Source organism: Chiloscyllium punctatum, chromosome 23 (assembly GCF_047496795.1).
Source record: "Chiloscyllium punctatum isolate Juve2018m chromosome 23, sChiPun1.3, whole genome shotgun sequence".
Taxonomy (NCBI): Eukaryota; Metazoa; Chordata; class Chondrichthyes; order Orectolobiformes; family Hemiscylliidae; genus Chiloscyllium; species Chiloscyllium punctatum.
Window position 1 is genome coordinate 45,803,259 of NC_092761.1, and position 14,527 is coordinate 45,817,785.

Below are 14,527 nucleotides of genomic sequence, written 5' to 3' on the forward strand. Positions count from 1 at the left end.
ACTTGTCCAACCTCTCCCTGTACCTCAGACTCCTGAGACCTGGCATCATCCTTGTAAATTTCTTCTTCACCTTTCCAGTTGAATAACTGAAACCTACACTGCATTCATCACATTTCCCGTGTTTCCCTACGGTGCTGGAACCGATGTGACAACACCAATGGATTACATAATTCACTCCATTACAACAATCCCATTTTCATAGATTTTTCCATGATGCAGGAATCCTTTGGTCTTTCTGGTTTCATGGCTAATTGTCCTCATACAAAACCAATCTGTGGCTTGACTATTCCAGGGAAATGTGCCATGATTTTTTAGACTTTCAAAAACCAAGTCCCCACACTAACATGGACTTCGCTGTCTCAGTACTTTTCCAGTCACACTGACATTTGAAATATTCACCCACGGACAGAATACACACCTTTCCTTCCAGATGAAAAGGCCAATGATATTCAGATCGGCACGGATCAAGTAACATGAAGTTCAATTTGAATTTCTCAACTGCAAATCCCCCCTTTCAATACTCTATAACAGAGAAAACAGAAAGTGCTGGAGATCCTCAGCAGGTCTGGCAGCATCTGAAATGGTGACAGATGCAGGAAACATTGCAGCCTTGAAGAAGTGTTGAGATGATCACACCAGGCATGTGTGCTTGATGACCATTATGGATAAGATGGGGACAGGGATCCCTTTCTGGAAGCGCCTTGGTGAGACCACACCTGGAGTACTGTATACACCTTTGTTCCCCTTTTCCAAGGAAGGCTCTCCTGGTTATTGAGAGTGTGTAAAGGAGGATCACCAGATGAGTCCTGGGATGGGAAGATAGTTAAGGACTGCAGATGCTGGAAGTCAGAGTCTGTACAAAGTGGACCTGGGGAGGTGCAGCAGGTCAGGCAGCATCAGAGGAGAAGGAAGGTTGATGTTTTGGGTCAGGACCCTTTGTCAGTCTTGATAAATAGCCCTGACCCGAAACGTCACCTTTCCAGCCCCATCGTATTCATGCTGGTCATCAAGCACCTATTTATGCTAGTTCCACGTTCTGGCACTCAGCATGTAACCAATATTGTAGTGCTTGGTGTGATCATCTAAACACTTCAAAGCTGCAATGTTTCCTGCATCTGTCACCATTTCAGATGCTGATAGACTTGCTGAGGATCTCCAGCGCTTTTTGTTTTTATTGCAGATTTCCACCATTTTGCTGAAGCACAGAGTCATCGACATGTACAAAGCTCCAGATTTTGTTGACTCACCTTCCTGGGATGTCAGGACTGATGGATGAAGAGGGACTCAATCTTCGTTTAATCCTCCTTTCCTTTGGCTTTCTGAGCCGCTAACTACATTAGTGGGCGGCACAGTGGTTAGCACTGCTGCCTCACAGCACCAGAGACCCGTGTTCAATTCTCGCCTCAGGTGACTGACTGTGTGGAGTTTGCACGTTCTCCCTGTGTCTGCGTGGGTTTCCTCCGGGTGCTCCAGTTTCCTCCCACAGTCACAAAGATGTGCAGGTCAGGTGAATTGGCCATGCTAAATTGCCCGTAGTGTTAGGTAAGGGGTAGATGTAGATGTAGGGGTATGGGTGGGTTACGCTTCGGCGGGGCGGTGTGGACTTGTTGGGCCGAAGGGCCTGTTTCCACACTGCAAGTAATCTAATCTAATCTAAAAATCACTAATATTCTACCTCCCATTCCCTGTCCTGAATCTGACCCATCTAAGCCTACACTTTAGTTCCCATTCCCCTGCCAGACTAGTTACAAACTCACCAATAGAACTGGCAAAAGTCCCAACGGATGTGTCTCAGCTCTGCCCGGGGGTAACCGGTCAGGCTGGTACAGGTCCGTCCCCGAAACGGTCCCAGTGCCTGAAGAATCATAACCCTTCTCTGGTTACACCATTACCCCAGCCACACATCCAGCTGATCTACCTTCTCATTCCTGCTCTCATTAGCACATGGCACTGGGAGTAAGTCTGACATTATTACATTTCAGGAGCTACATTTTAATGTATCTCTGCTCTCCCTATATCCAGCTTTCAGGCCCTCATCCCTCTGTTTAGCGATGTCGTTGGTATCTGTGTGTTGCACCACCATGGGCTGTTTACCCTCCAGCTCCAGAACGTCCTGCAGCCACTCCATGATATCATGGATCTTGGCACCAGGGAGATTACATCCCATCCTGGATTCATGTCTGTGGGCACAGAAGTGCCAGGCTGTACCCCTGATTATTGAATCCCCTGTCATTATAACCCTGCCACTATCATTCCTCTTGGTCTCATCAGCAGAGCTCTCGGTGGTGTCATGAACCTGGCTGATGCTGATTTCCCAAGAAGCCACCCCACCCATTCCTGCCCTTACAGAATCCCAAGCGGTATACAGTATCTGTATGAGAAGGGGATAACAACAGGGGACTCCTGTACTCACTTCCTGAGCCTTTTACTCGATCTGATGTTCACCCATTCCCTTTCTGCCTGTGTAACCCTCACCTGCAGTGTGACTAACTCACTAAACGTGCTGTCCATAACATACTCAGTATTGCAGATGCTCCACAGTGAGTCTACTCTCAGCTCCAGCTTTGAAAAGCAGTTTCCCAGTAACTGCAGATGGGAACCCTTCCTGCACACATAGCCGTCAGGGACACTGGAAGCGGCCCTTATTTCCCACATTGTACAAGAGGAGCACACCACAGGTCTGAGGGCTCCTGTCACAACGTCTCTCTACATTCATCTAGTTACTCCCATTAAGAGAATTTAAATGAGTGAGTAACCTTCCTTCACTTCAAACATGTCCATTATAATAACAAAAAAATATCTTTACTTAAGCTGATATGTCATACTTTAAAAACTTAAATACTCCACAGGTATCACTGACAAATTGGCTATTCCCATTTGGACTGTGAATTTCTGAAAGGCCTGAACTAAAATGGAGTTTCAGCTTCACCTTCTCCCTGTCTCACCTCACTATTTACACCCAACTCCAAAACACTCTCATTGAGCCAAGCAGCCCTCACAGTGCAGCCCTGTCATTTTCATTGTCTGCTCACACCTACACTTCCCTCAGCCTCCTGTACTGTTCCAATGCATCTCAATGGGAGCTCAGACCAGCATTGCATCTTTCAATTCAGCCCTTTGTAACCCCAGAGTCAAAATGGACTTCAGCAGTTTCTGAATGAACAGACAGTTGTCAGAATCTGGAACGTTCCACCTGAAATGGTGCTGGAATTTGAGTCCACGAGAAATTTGCAGAGAATTGGAAGTCGGGAGTTTACAGATTAACATTATAAAGTGGATGAGTGAGACTAAATCTGACAGCTCCTGCAAAAAGACGAGGTGTAATTTGGATAAATCTGTGCTCTCTCTCAGGCCAATACCTCCTTCCACAGCTAGAGGGCCAAGAATTGAACACATACCCCAAGGGTGATCCAACCATGAACTTGAACATCGTTCTGCTTTTGGCTTGACAAAAATATTGAAGATATATTTTCCCACAGACAGAACAGACAAACCTTTCTCGTTCCACAGTTAAATCCCAATGATATTCAGATCCTGAGGACTCTGCTATCTGGAGAAACTTGTTTATTGAGATCCCAGTCTCAATTATCCTCAATTAATATCCTATAAAATGAATTCACAAAACAAAGCTCAGTCAGTGCAAGATAAATAGTGAAGACAAACACTTCTCTTGGTATGTGTTTGATGTGAAAATGCTCCTCTTCAAATCACCCCGCCCCCACCCAGGAAGAGGACCCGTGCATGCTCCTTGCTGTACCTTGCCCCAAATAAAGATGGTGGCCATAACCCAGGACTTCTCACTACCTGAGGCCCAAGCCATCTTCCCCTTTGCTGCAAACATGGGACCAAGAGTTTCTAATTCAGACTAACTACCTGCCCAGAGTGTAACTAAACCCTCCCAGTCTACACTGATACATTTCATCTGGTTTCTGCTGCCACTTTCCCCTTTCCGCCTCCTACACACACCATGGGTCATCATGGGTCCAGTGACCCTTCCTCAGAACCGATGACAGCTGGGAAAATTAGAATCCCTTCAGGAAACAGGCCCTTTGGCCCAACAATTCCACACCCACCCTCCGAAGTTTATCCCACCCAGACCCATTCTCCTACTCTATTACTCTCCATTTCCCCCGACCTAATGCACATCCCTGAACCCTACGGGAACCTTAGCTGGGCCAATTCACCGAACCTACAGATCTTTGGGCTACAGGAGATAGGGGTTAAAGAGTAAATAATAGGTGGGGACAGAGCCCAAAGAGACACAGGAACATTTGGAAAGACAAAGGAGTGGGAAGGTGGAAAGCTGTTAATGGAGGAGACAGGAACCTTCTCGCATCTCAGTGGCGGTGGTGGAAATGGTGGCTGATGATCTACATTGTGCCTGCAAAAAAGACCCTGAGCTTCCAGTTGCCTGCTCATTAACACACAAGACTGTTCCCTGTCCAACATCTCTGTCTCATGCTTACTGCAGTGTTCCAGTGAAGTTTGATGCAAGCTGGAAGAACACTTCAGAACATACCAAATGGCTTCCTATTTCAAGGACTGCAATTTCCCCTCCCATGTGGTCAACAATTCCCTCCAGTGTATCTCCTCCACTTCCCACACCACTGCCCTTGAACCCCACCCCTTCAAATGCAACAAAGATGGAATCCCACCATCCTCACCTTCCACCCAGATACAACGCATCATCCTCTGCTCTTTCCACCATCAGATCCAACCACCTGAGATATATTTCCCTCCCCACCCCTTTCACCATTCCACAGAGACCATACCTTCTGTGACTTCCACGTTAGATCCACACTCCCCACCAACCCACCCTCCACTCTAAGCACCTTCGCTTGCCACTGCAAGAGGTGGAAAACCTGTGCCCACACCTTCCCTTTAACTCCATCCAAGGCACCACTGGATCCTCCCACATCCAGCAGAGATTTCCCTGCTCACCCAAACACCTCACCGATTGTGTCCCTTGCTCTCAGGACGCCAAATTGTGGAATATTCCATGGAACATTTCTGGGACACATGCACCAACCAACCCCACCGCCCTGTAGTCGACCACTTCGGTTTCCCCCCCACCCCCTCCGTCACCACGCTGCCAAGGACATGCAAGTCCTCCATCCCCAAATCCGAGCCACCCGGCACCTGGAGGAAGAACACCTGATCTTCCATCTTGGGAAGTTTCAACCACACAGCATGAAGGTTTCCTCATCTCCCATCCCCCACCCCCCACCTTATCTCAGATTCAACCCTCCAACTCGGCACTGGCCTCTTGAACAGTCCCACCTGTCTATCTTCCTTTCCAATTATCCATTCCACCCTCTCACCACTACCCTCCATCTACAACCACCTATTGCCTCCCTAGCTCGCTTCCCCCAACCCCAAACACCCCTCCCTATTTATCTCTCAGCCGTATTCCCCCACCCACATTTCTGATGAAGTGCTGACATGCCCAATACATCAATTCTCCTGCTCCTTGGATGCTGCCTGACCTGCTGTGCTTTTCCAGCGCCACATTTTAACACTAACTGGAAGAACAACACCTCATCTCCCAATCGGGAACCCTGCAACCCTCTGGCTTCAACATCAAATTCAATAATTTTAGGTCCTGAACTCTCCCACGTCCTAGTGTCTTTGCCCCCTACCCCACATACCAGGCCTTGTTATTACGTAGCCTGCCATTACACACTACCTATGGTTAGCCACTAACAGTCCCCATAAACAGCTATTCACTCTCCCCCCCGTCCGATCATTATTCACTCCTCTGTCCAACTGCTCCTATCTCTCTCTTTGGACTCTATCCCCACTTATCATTTACTCCTTAATCCCTACCTTCTGCGTAAAAACAGACTCTTTTTTTCTCAGTAACATCAGTTCCTGAGGAAGCATCACTGGATCGAAAATGCGAACTGATTTCTTTTCACAGATGCTGCCAGATCTGCTGAGCTTTTCCAGTACCTTCTGGTTGTTGTGTGTGATTTACAGCATCCGAAGTTCTTGTGGTTCTAATTTACCCGGAGTATCTAATTCAGGTCCAGCAGACTGAAACAGTGTTTATCAACCTTCCCAGTCCACACTAACTCCATCTCTCTCCCAGTATCTGCTGTCTCTCCCACTCCTTCATATTCAGTCCCCCCTCACAGTGACACTGCGCCTGCAAAGCTGATGGTCATGTGTTGGCCTGCTGGACCCACCCCTCATTCACTCCCATTGGCTGGAGGATCATGCCAACTCTCCTATTGGTTTGAAGCTGTGTCAATCAGCCAGGCCCCATTGTGACCCGAGTGGTGGGATCCTCCCAGGTGCATCAGAGGCTGAGGGGTGACCTCATAGAGGTTTATAAAACCATGAGGGGCCTGGGTAGGATAAATAGACAAGGTCATTTCCCCGGGGTCGGGGAGTCGAGAATGAGAGGGCATAGGTTTAAGATGAGAGGGGAAGAATTTAAAATGGATCTGAGGGACAATATTTTTCCCCACTGAGGTTGGTGCGTGTATGGAATCTTCTGTCAGGAAGTGGAGGATGTTGGTACAATTAAACGATTTGGCATCTGGATGGTAATATGAATAGGAAGGGTGTAGAGTGATATGTGCCAAGTGTTGGCAAATGGGTCTAGATTAGGTTGGGATATCTGGTCAGCATGGACCAGTTTAACCAAAGGGTTTATTTTCATGCTGTACATCTCTACGGCTCTGCCCTGCGATGAGCTTCATCATTCACAGTGAATGGGTCAGTATCACAGAGCACAGGGACTGGAGGCTATTCAGCCCATTGGGGCTGTACTCTCTTCCTCTGGAGATGGTGCCAGTCTATCACAACTCACCTCCCATTTGGACATAGCCCTCCAAATCCTTCCTTAAAAATGTTAAATTTCAAAATTGTTTTGACAATAGCTACTGAATCTGCATCCAGCTGTTGGTCAAACTGTTCCAGATGCTCAGAACTTACTGAGTAAAAAAATCTTGACATTTTTCTTTGCATTATTTGCCAGTCACCTGAAAATAGTTACTAAAAATTGTGACGTTAAAAATTTCTCACTCTGTCTCTCTGTAAATGAAATACCCTGGAAACAAATCAACTCCTGGTCAAAATCACTGCTTAACCTTCTCAGCTCTAAGGAGAATTGTCTGGCCTTCTGGTAACTCTCCATAAAAGAGAAACCTATCTTAATTTTAATTTATTAGCATCATAGAGATGTACAGCACAGATACAGACCCTTCAGTTCAACTTGTCCATGCCGACCAGATATCCTAAATTAATCTCGTCCCATATGCCAGCCCTTGGCCCATAACCTTCTAAACCTTTCCCAATCACATATCCAATGAGATGCCTTTTAAATGTTGTAACTGTACCGGCCTCCACACTTTCTCTGGCAGCTCATTCCATACACATACTACGTTCAGCTTGAAACTTTGCCCCTAATATCCCTTTTCAATCTTTTCCCTCATGCCTGTGCTTTCTAGTTTTGGACTCACCTAAACAGGAATAAGATCCTGGCTGTTTGCCCTTAATGATTTTATCAACCTCTATGGTCACCTCTCAGCATCCAATTCTCCAGTGAAAACAGCCTCAGTCTATTCAGCCTCTCCCTATAGCTCAATCCCTCAACCCTGGCAACACCTTTGCATCTTTTCTGAATCCTTTCAAGTTTCACAATATCATTCCAATAGCGGGGAGACCAGGACTGAAAGCAGAATTCCAGAAGTGGCTGAAGGAATGTCCTGTACAGCCGCAAAATGACGTCACAACTCCTGTACGCAATGCACTGACCAATAAAGGCACGTACACCAAACACTTTCTTCATTACCCTGCCTATCTATGATTCCACTTTCAAGGAATTATGAACCTGCACTCCAAGATCTCTTTGTTCAGCAACACTCCCCAGGACCTTCCCATTAAGTGTAGAAGTCCTGCCCTGATTCGCTTTTCCAAAATGCAGAACCTCATTTATCTAAATTAAACTGCATCTGCCACTCCTCAGCCCATTTGATCGGAGTCTCATTGTACTCTCAGGTAACTTTGCTGTCCACTGCACCTCCAATTTTGGTGTCTATTGTAAACCTACTAACCATAGCTCCTATATTCACATAGAAATCATTTATATAAATGGCAAAAAGCAGTGGACCCAGCACCCAGCCTGACAGCATATTGCTCATCACAGGCTTCCAGTCCAAAAAGCATCCTGCACTATGACACTGACTGCTCAGCAAGGTTAGAGCTCATGGCATACAGGGAGATCTAACCATTTGGATACAGAACTGGCTCAAAGGCAGAAGACAGAGGGTGGTGATGGAGGGTCGCTTTTCAGACTGGAGGCCTGTGACGAGTGGAGTGTTACAAGGATCACTGCTGGATCCACTACCTTTCGTCATTTATATCAATGACTTAGAATGTGAACATAGGAGGTAAAGTTAGTGAGTTGACACCAAAACTGGAGGTGTAGTGGACAGTGAAAAAGATTACCTCAGAGTACAATGGGATCTCGGTCAGATGGGTGAATGGGCTGAGGAGTGGCATTTTGGGAAAACAAATTTTAGTAGGACTTATACACTTAATGGTAAGGTCCTGAGGAGTGTTACTGAACAAAGAGACCTTGGAGTGCAGGTAGATAGGATAGTGAAGGCGGCATTTGGAATGCTTGCCTTTATCGGACTAAGTATTGAGTACAGGAGTTATGAGATCATGTTGCAGCTGTACAGGACATTGGTTAGGCCACTTTTGGAATGTTGCGTACAAATCTGGTCACCCTCCTATTGGAAGGATGTTGTGAAACTTGAAAGGGTTCAGAAAAGATTTACAAGAATGTTGCCATGGTTGGAGGATTTGAGCTAGGCTGGGGGGTTAAATAGAGGTTGAATAGACTGGGGCTGTTTTCCCTGCAGCGTCGGAGGCCGAGAGGTGATCTTATCTAAGTATATAAAAACATGAGGTGCATGTATAGGATAAATAGAAAAAGTCTTTTCCCTGGCGTCGGGGATTCCAGCACAAGAGGACATAGGTTTATGGTATGAGGGGAAAGACTTTAAAGAGACTTGAGAGACAACGTTTTCACACAGAGGGGGTACGTGTATGGAATGAGCTGTCAGAGGAAGTGGTGGAGGCCATTACGATTGCAACATTTAAAAGGCATCTTCATGTGTATATGAATAGGAAGGATATGGGCCGGGTGCTGACAGGTGGGACTAGATTGCATTGGGATATCTGATCAGCATGTACTGGTTGGACCGACAGGTCTCTGTTTCTGTGCTGTCCATCTCTGACTCGTTGACCTTCCAGCCAATTCCGTATTCAAACAGCTAGTTCCGCCAGAATTCTATGGTATTGAACCTGCTAACCAGTGTGTTATGTGAAACCTTGTGTCTTTCTCAAGTCCAAGGTACTGATTTCAATGCACAAAGCCATACTGACTCTCCCGAATCATTTCTTGCCTTTCCAATGACATGTAAATCCTGTCCCTGAGAATCCCTTCCAACAACTTCTCTGCCACTGACTTCAGGCTCACCGGTCTATAGTTCCCTGGCTTTTCCTTACCACCTTTCTCAAATACTGGCACCCATCTTCCAGCACCTCACCTGTGGCGATCGATGATACAAATATCGCAGCGAGGGGCCCGGCAAAAGCTTCCCTATTTACCCACAAAGTTCTGGGATACACCTGATCAGATTCCAGGGATTTATCCACCTTTATGCATTTTAAGACATCCAGTACCTCCTCCTCTGTAATATGTACACTTGCCAAGTTATCACTATTTATTTGTCCAACTTCTCTAACTTTCATATCCCCTTTCATTAAAATCTGACATCAAATACTTAAAATCTCTCCCACCTCCTGCTGTTCCATAGACAGTCTTGTTGATCTTTGAGGGTGGCTATTCTCTGCCTAGTTATTCTTTTCTCTTTAGTGTATTTGTAGAATCTCTTTGGATTCTCCTTAAACCTATTTCCCAAAGCTATCTCATGTCCCCTTTTTTGCCTCCTGGTTTCCCGTGAGTATACTCCGACTGCCCTTATCGTCCTCTATGGATTCACACAAACACAGTGGGGTCTGTACCTGCCATATCCTTCCTTCATTTTCTTGACCAGAGCCCCAATTTCTCAGGTCATGCAGCATTCTCGACGCCTCCCAGCCTTGGCCTTAACAGGAACATACTGTCTGTGTACTCTCATTGTCGCAGGCCTATGGAGGATGTGGCAGATGATGACAGAGAAACAATCATTATCAGTAAAGAGGTAGTGTTGGGAAAGCGAACAACTCATCGTTATCTCTGTAATTCCTCTCTAGCCTCAGAACTATCACTATCTCTGGGATCAAAAACATCTCAATCTCTGCAACATCCTCCAACCTCTAATCTCCTCCAGTCTCAACACACTTTCTATCTTTAATCTTTTCCACCCTCACAAATCTCTGTGATGTGCCTTTCTTTAATTCCAGCCTTCAGGATAACCCATTTCTATTTCAGATTCCTGCACCCTGAGCTCCACAATGTCCCGCTTAACCTCTGTCACATTTTCCTCCAAAAAACATTAATCAATCACGTATCACCTATTCTAATATCACCTTCACTGACCCGGTTGCTATTTGTGGCTTGTCATATTCCTATATTACGCGTCTGTGGTCTACAGGATGGAAAACGGTTTTGTGGTCCATTGGGTTTATGCTGTAAAGAAATCTCCCAGCTAACTATTTTAATTCCATTTTCCAGCACAGAGCCCATAGACCTGTCAGCCTTGGCATTGCAAGTGTGTTCCTAAATAGATTTTAAATGCCTTCGGGATTTCTGTCTCTCACTCTCTTCCAGACAGTGAGGTTTAGTGCAACTGTTGCTCTATGCTATCACCCACAGGGTTCAGAGCAGCTGGGTCTGTGCGAACCAGAGATCGCCCACACATTGTGAAGGATGGCAGGGTCCCTGAGACGGGGCACAGGAGATTTACCAGGATGGTTCAAGGAATGGGGGATTTTAGTTGCAGAATTTGTGGGGCTTTTTTAACACTAATTGTTCACGTGACATGTGTGTTGCTAATACACATCAAGAATAACCATCCGCAATTAATGGACTCTCCTTTTCAACCTCTCCCCTTGCATGTGCTGTGGTAATATTCAGGTTAACCACTACCAGATATCTCTCTATAATGAGAGAGCAGTCCTATGGTCGGGTAGGACAATGCTGACTTGGTCTTTTACACAGTGATGCCACTGTCCCTCGAGGGTGGGGAAAGGGAATGCTGAAGGTGGTGGATGGGAAACCACTCAGGTACAGTGCTTTACCCTGGAGGATGTTCACTTTCTTTAATATTGTTGGGGCGGGGGGGGTGCACTGATGCAGGCAAGTGGAGAATGTTCCAACACAATCCTGATGTGTACCTTATAGAGAGAAAACAGACATTGGGGAATCAGGGGTTTGGGGAAACTGAGGAGTTCTCCTTGTAGCAAAGGAAATTTGGCGAGCTGTGACAAAGTGGTTTACAAAAGTTACACGTTGTAATAATAAACCTTAGACCCATCAGCTCATTATACAAGGGTTACAGGACACATGTTGAAGATTTGGGAAGATCTATTGAGAGGATGGTTTGATTCAAAGGAGATCTTTTATTCAGCAAATGGTATTGATCTGGAACACAATACTCTCACACAATATGAATATCCAGGTCCTGATGAATGGAGTAATTCTGTCAGAGTTTGGCGTTAGAGTGACGGAGATTACCATCTGAATATCTGCCTGTAATACAAGTTTATAAAATCCGTCACTGTCAGTTCAAGTTTGAAACTCATACAATCCCCTCCTCCTGGCCCAGGAGGACTGTACACATTACCCCTGGCGGAGGTTAGCAGGAACTTCAAGGGCAAATCTATGTGGGTATTGATGAGTTTCCACCTTGGGACTTCATGTGACTGAACATGAGACAGAATGTCCCAAGATTCAGTGAGATGTGGAGAGCAGGATTTCCTTCCTTTTCTTTCCTTCCGTTCTGCCGCTGTGCCTCATCAATAAGACATGGGGGTGTGGAAGGCTCATGCACCTTGATGGGCAAGTTGTCTCCATTCTGACCAATGGGCAACAAGGTCCTACCAGTCATGAAACAGAGTATCCCTGAAAGATAGCAACTGAGCATGCTTCCCACTGCCCAGTGCTCACAGTACATGTTTCGAATAATGAGGGGGGAAATCTCCGAGAAAAAGCATAACAGGAAAGTTCCAAAAGGATTATAAACAGTTTACAGAGAGATATTCACAGGAAACCTGGGCAACAAGTTGGCAAATAGAGTATAACTTGGGATAAACTGTAGAAAGCTGCACCACAAAGGGACTGGGGGAAAATGAGCAGGAAACACAGAAAGCGAGCACACAGTTACAACATGGAATCAGGAAGGGGAATGGAATGCTGTCCCTTATTTCAAAGAGTTTGCAATATAAGAGTTTGGAGTATATACCTTCGGGCAACTAAACAAATGGCAACTGAGACCACATCTGGAGTAACGTGAACAGATTTGGTCACTTTAGTTCATGAAATAGAGCAGTTTATTGGAGGCATTTCAGAGAAGATCCATTGGGATGATCCCTGTTTTGAAGGGATTATCCTGTAAGCAAAGGCTGAATAAGTTGGGAATATACTCACTGGACTTTGGAAGAATGAGAGATGATCTCTTTGAAACATACAGAATGCTGTCGAGGTTTGACAGGGTAAATATGGAGAGGATGTGTCCCATTACGGGTGAGTCTTGAACCAGATTCTGGGTCAGTCGCGGAATCAAGGATTCTGTTTCAGATTTGTTAAGTTAAAGGCAACACCGACACAGGTTAGGGTTTCAGTCGCAATGAAGCTGGGGTGAGAAGGAGACAAGCAGCATTTTAGAGATTGGAATTCCTGGTGTTTGTGATTGTGTAGATGTCTGATCAGAAGGACACCTTGGGGTCAGATATGAGAGCAATATTGTGAAGAGTGTAGACACTTCCCAGTGAGAGGGAGGGGCACAGCAGTAAGGGAAATGAATTTGGAATAGCATCTGAAGGCAATGGGTTTAACAATTGCGGTGTTTCATTGGAGTGAATTGCAGCTAATCGAAGCGTGGTAAGCAGTTTGACAACTGAGTAATAGTGGAGTAATGGAGAGGGATGATGGGGAGGGAGAGCTGGACATTGTCAGTGTACATGTGAAACCTAACACAGTGCTTTTGGGCGATGTTACCTCGTGGCAGTATGTAGGTGAGAAACAGGACGGACTAAGGATAGATCCTGGAGGGACACCAAATACAATGAATTCAGAAAGGGAGAGTGGAGATGGAGCAGGATTTTCCAATGATGGTGAGGTCAAATATTAGGTTTTAGCAGAATTGGAGAGAAGGACATAACCAGAAAAGACAGACAGACAGCTCATGGAACAATATCTGTGAATTGCAAGGCGGGGGGTGGGGGGGAGGTGCAGGCAGAAATGACGGTGACAAGCAGGAGGATGAGACAGAGATTTGGAATGTCCATGATTTAGCTACACTCGGGTAAATGGCCAAGATGACCTCAAATAAGGCTTGACAAGGGACTCTAGGAAATGCAAGTTTAGGACTTAGGAGCATCCTTGTGAGGCAGAATGGCTTGGTGGGCTTGTGGAGAGGGAGGAAAGAAGCAGAGGCAGCTGATCGGATTGTTTCAATGTTATTGACAGAGAAACTCCATGTGCTCCTCACTCTTGTTGTTGGATGGAGGAGACAGGATAATGGACATTTGTTTATTGTTTTGGAAATAAAAACAAACCTGTGATAGTGATTCTAAAAATAAGTGAACAAACCTGTCGTATTTATCAAGAATATTAAAATATACAACTGAAGTTCAGGTTTGAATCCCAAATCGGTAGAGGGTGGCTCTGAAGTCAAGAAAAAATTAACTGGAATGAAGAATCTACTGTTTGCCATGGAACCATTGGGGATGTTTTTCTGCTATTGACAATGTCCTTGAGGGAAAGAAACCCGACAGTGGCCCATCAAGTCACTCATTGTATTAATCACTGCACAGTCTCAACAAAGGAATGAAACTGGATGGACCACATTACATCTACCAATGCACTGGAAAATACAACCACACAATCAGCCCTCTTGACCCTGCAACTTCTGCCTCACTGTGGGCCAACAACAGCAGCAGAACTGTACTCCAGCCCAATCTGAAATCTCATGGCCTGATATCCCCCACTTAACCATTAACATCAAGCCAGGGGAATCAACCCTGGTTCAATGGTGAATGCAGGAGGGCATGTAAGGAACAGTACAAGGCATACCTAAAAATAAAGGGCCAACCTGGTGCAGCTACCAAACCTGCATGCCAAACACCACAAGCAACACTAAATAGAACTAAGTGATCCCATAGCCAATAGATTAGATCTGAGCTCTGCAGTTCTGCCACACCTAGTCAAGAATAGTGATGGACAATTAAACAACTCACTGGTGGAAGCATCACAGATATCCCCACCCTTACCGATGGAGGGGTCTCACACATTCATGCAACAGATAAGAGGACAGCATTAGCAGCGATTTTCAGCCAGCAGTGC

General features: G+C 45.7%; 1 long non-coding RNA gene across 7 annotated transcripts in view; it reads right to left on the reverse strand.

Annotated features, from left to right (window-relative positions):
• Positions 1-14,527, reverse strand: part of LOC140494060 (uncharacterized) — a 40,999-nt gene that overhangs the window by 24,165 nt on the left and 2,307 nt on the right. For 3 of the 7 annotated variants that reach the window (XR_011963896.1, XR_011963895.1, XR_011963893.1), the window contains exons 4-5: positions 10,045-10,170; positions 3,495-3,603 (exon numbers count right to left, since the gene is read on the reverse strand). The exons of 2 other annotated variants lie outside the window; for them this stretch is intronic. This is a non-coding gene — a long non-coding RNA (uncharacterized lncRNA). Of the gene's footprint in view, positions 1-3,494; positions 3,604-10,044; positions 10,171-11,563; positions 11,714-14,527 lie in introns of those variants that run through there. 2 more of the 7 variants (XR_011963894.1, XR_011963899.1) reach the window with 2 other exon arrangements.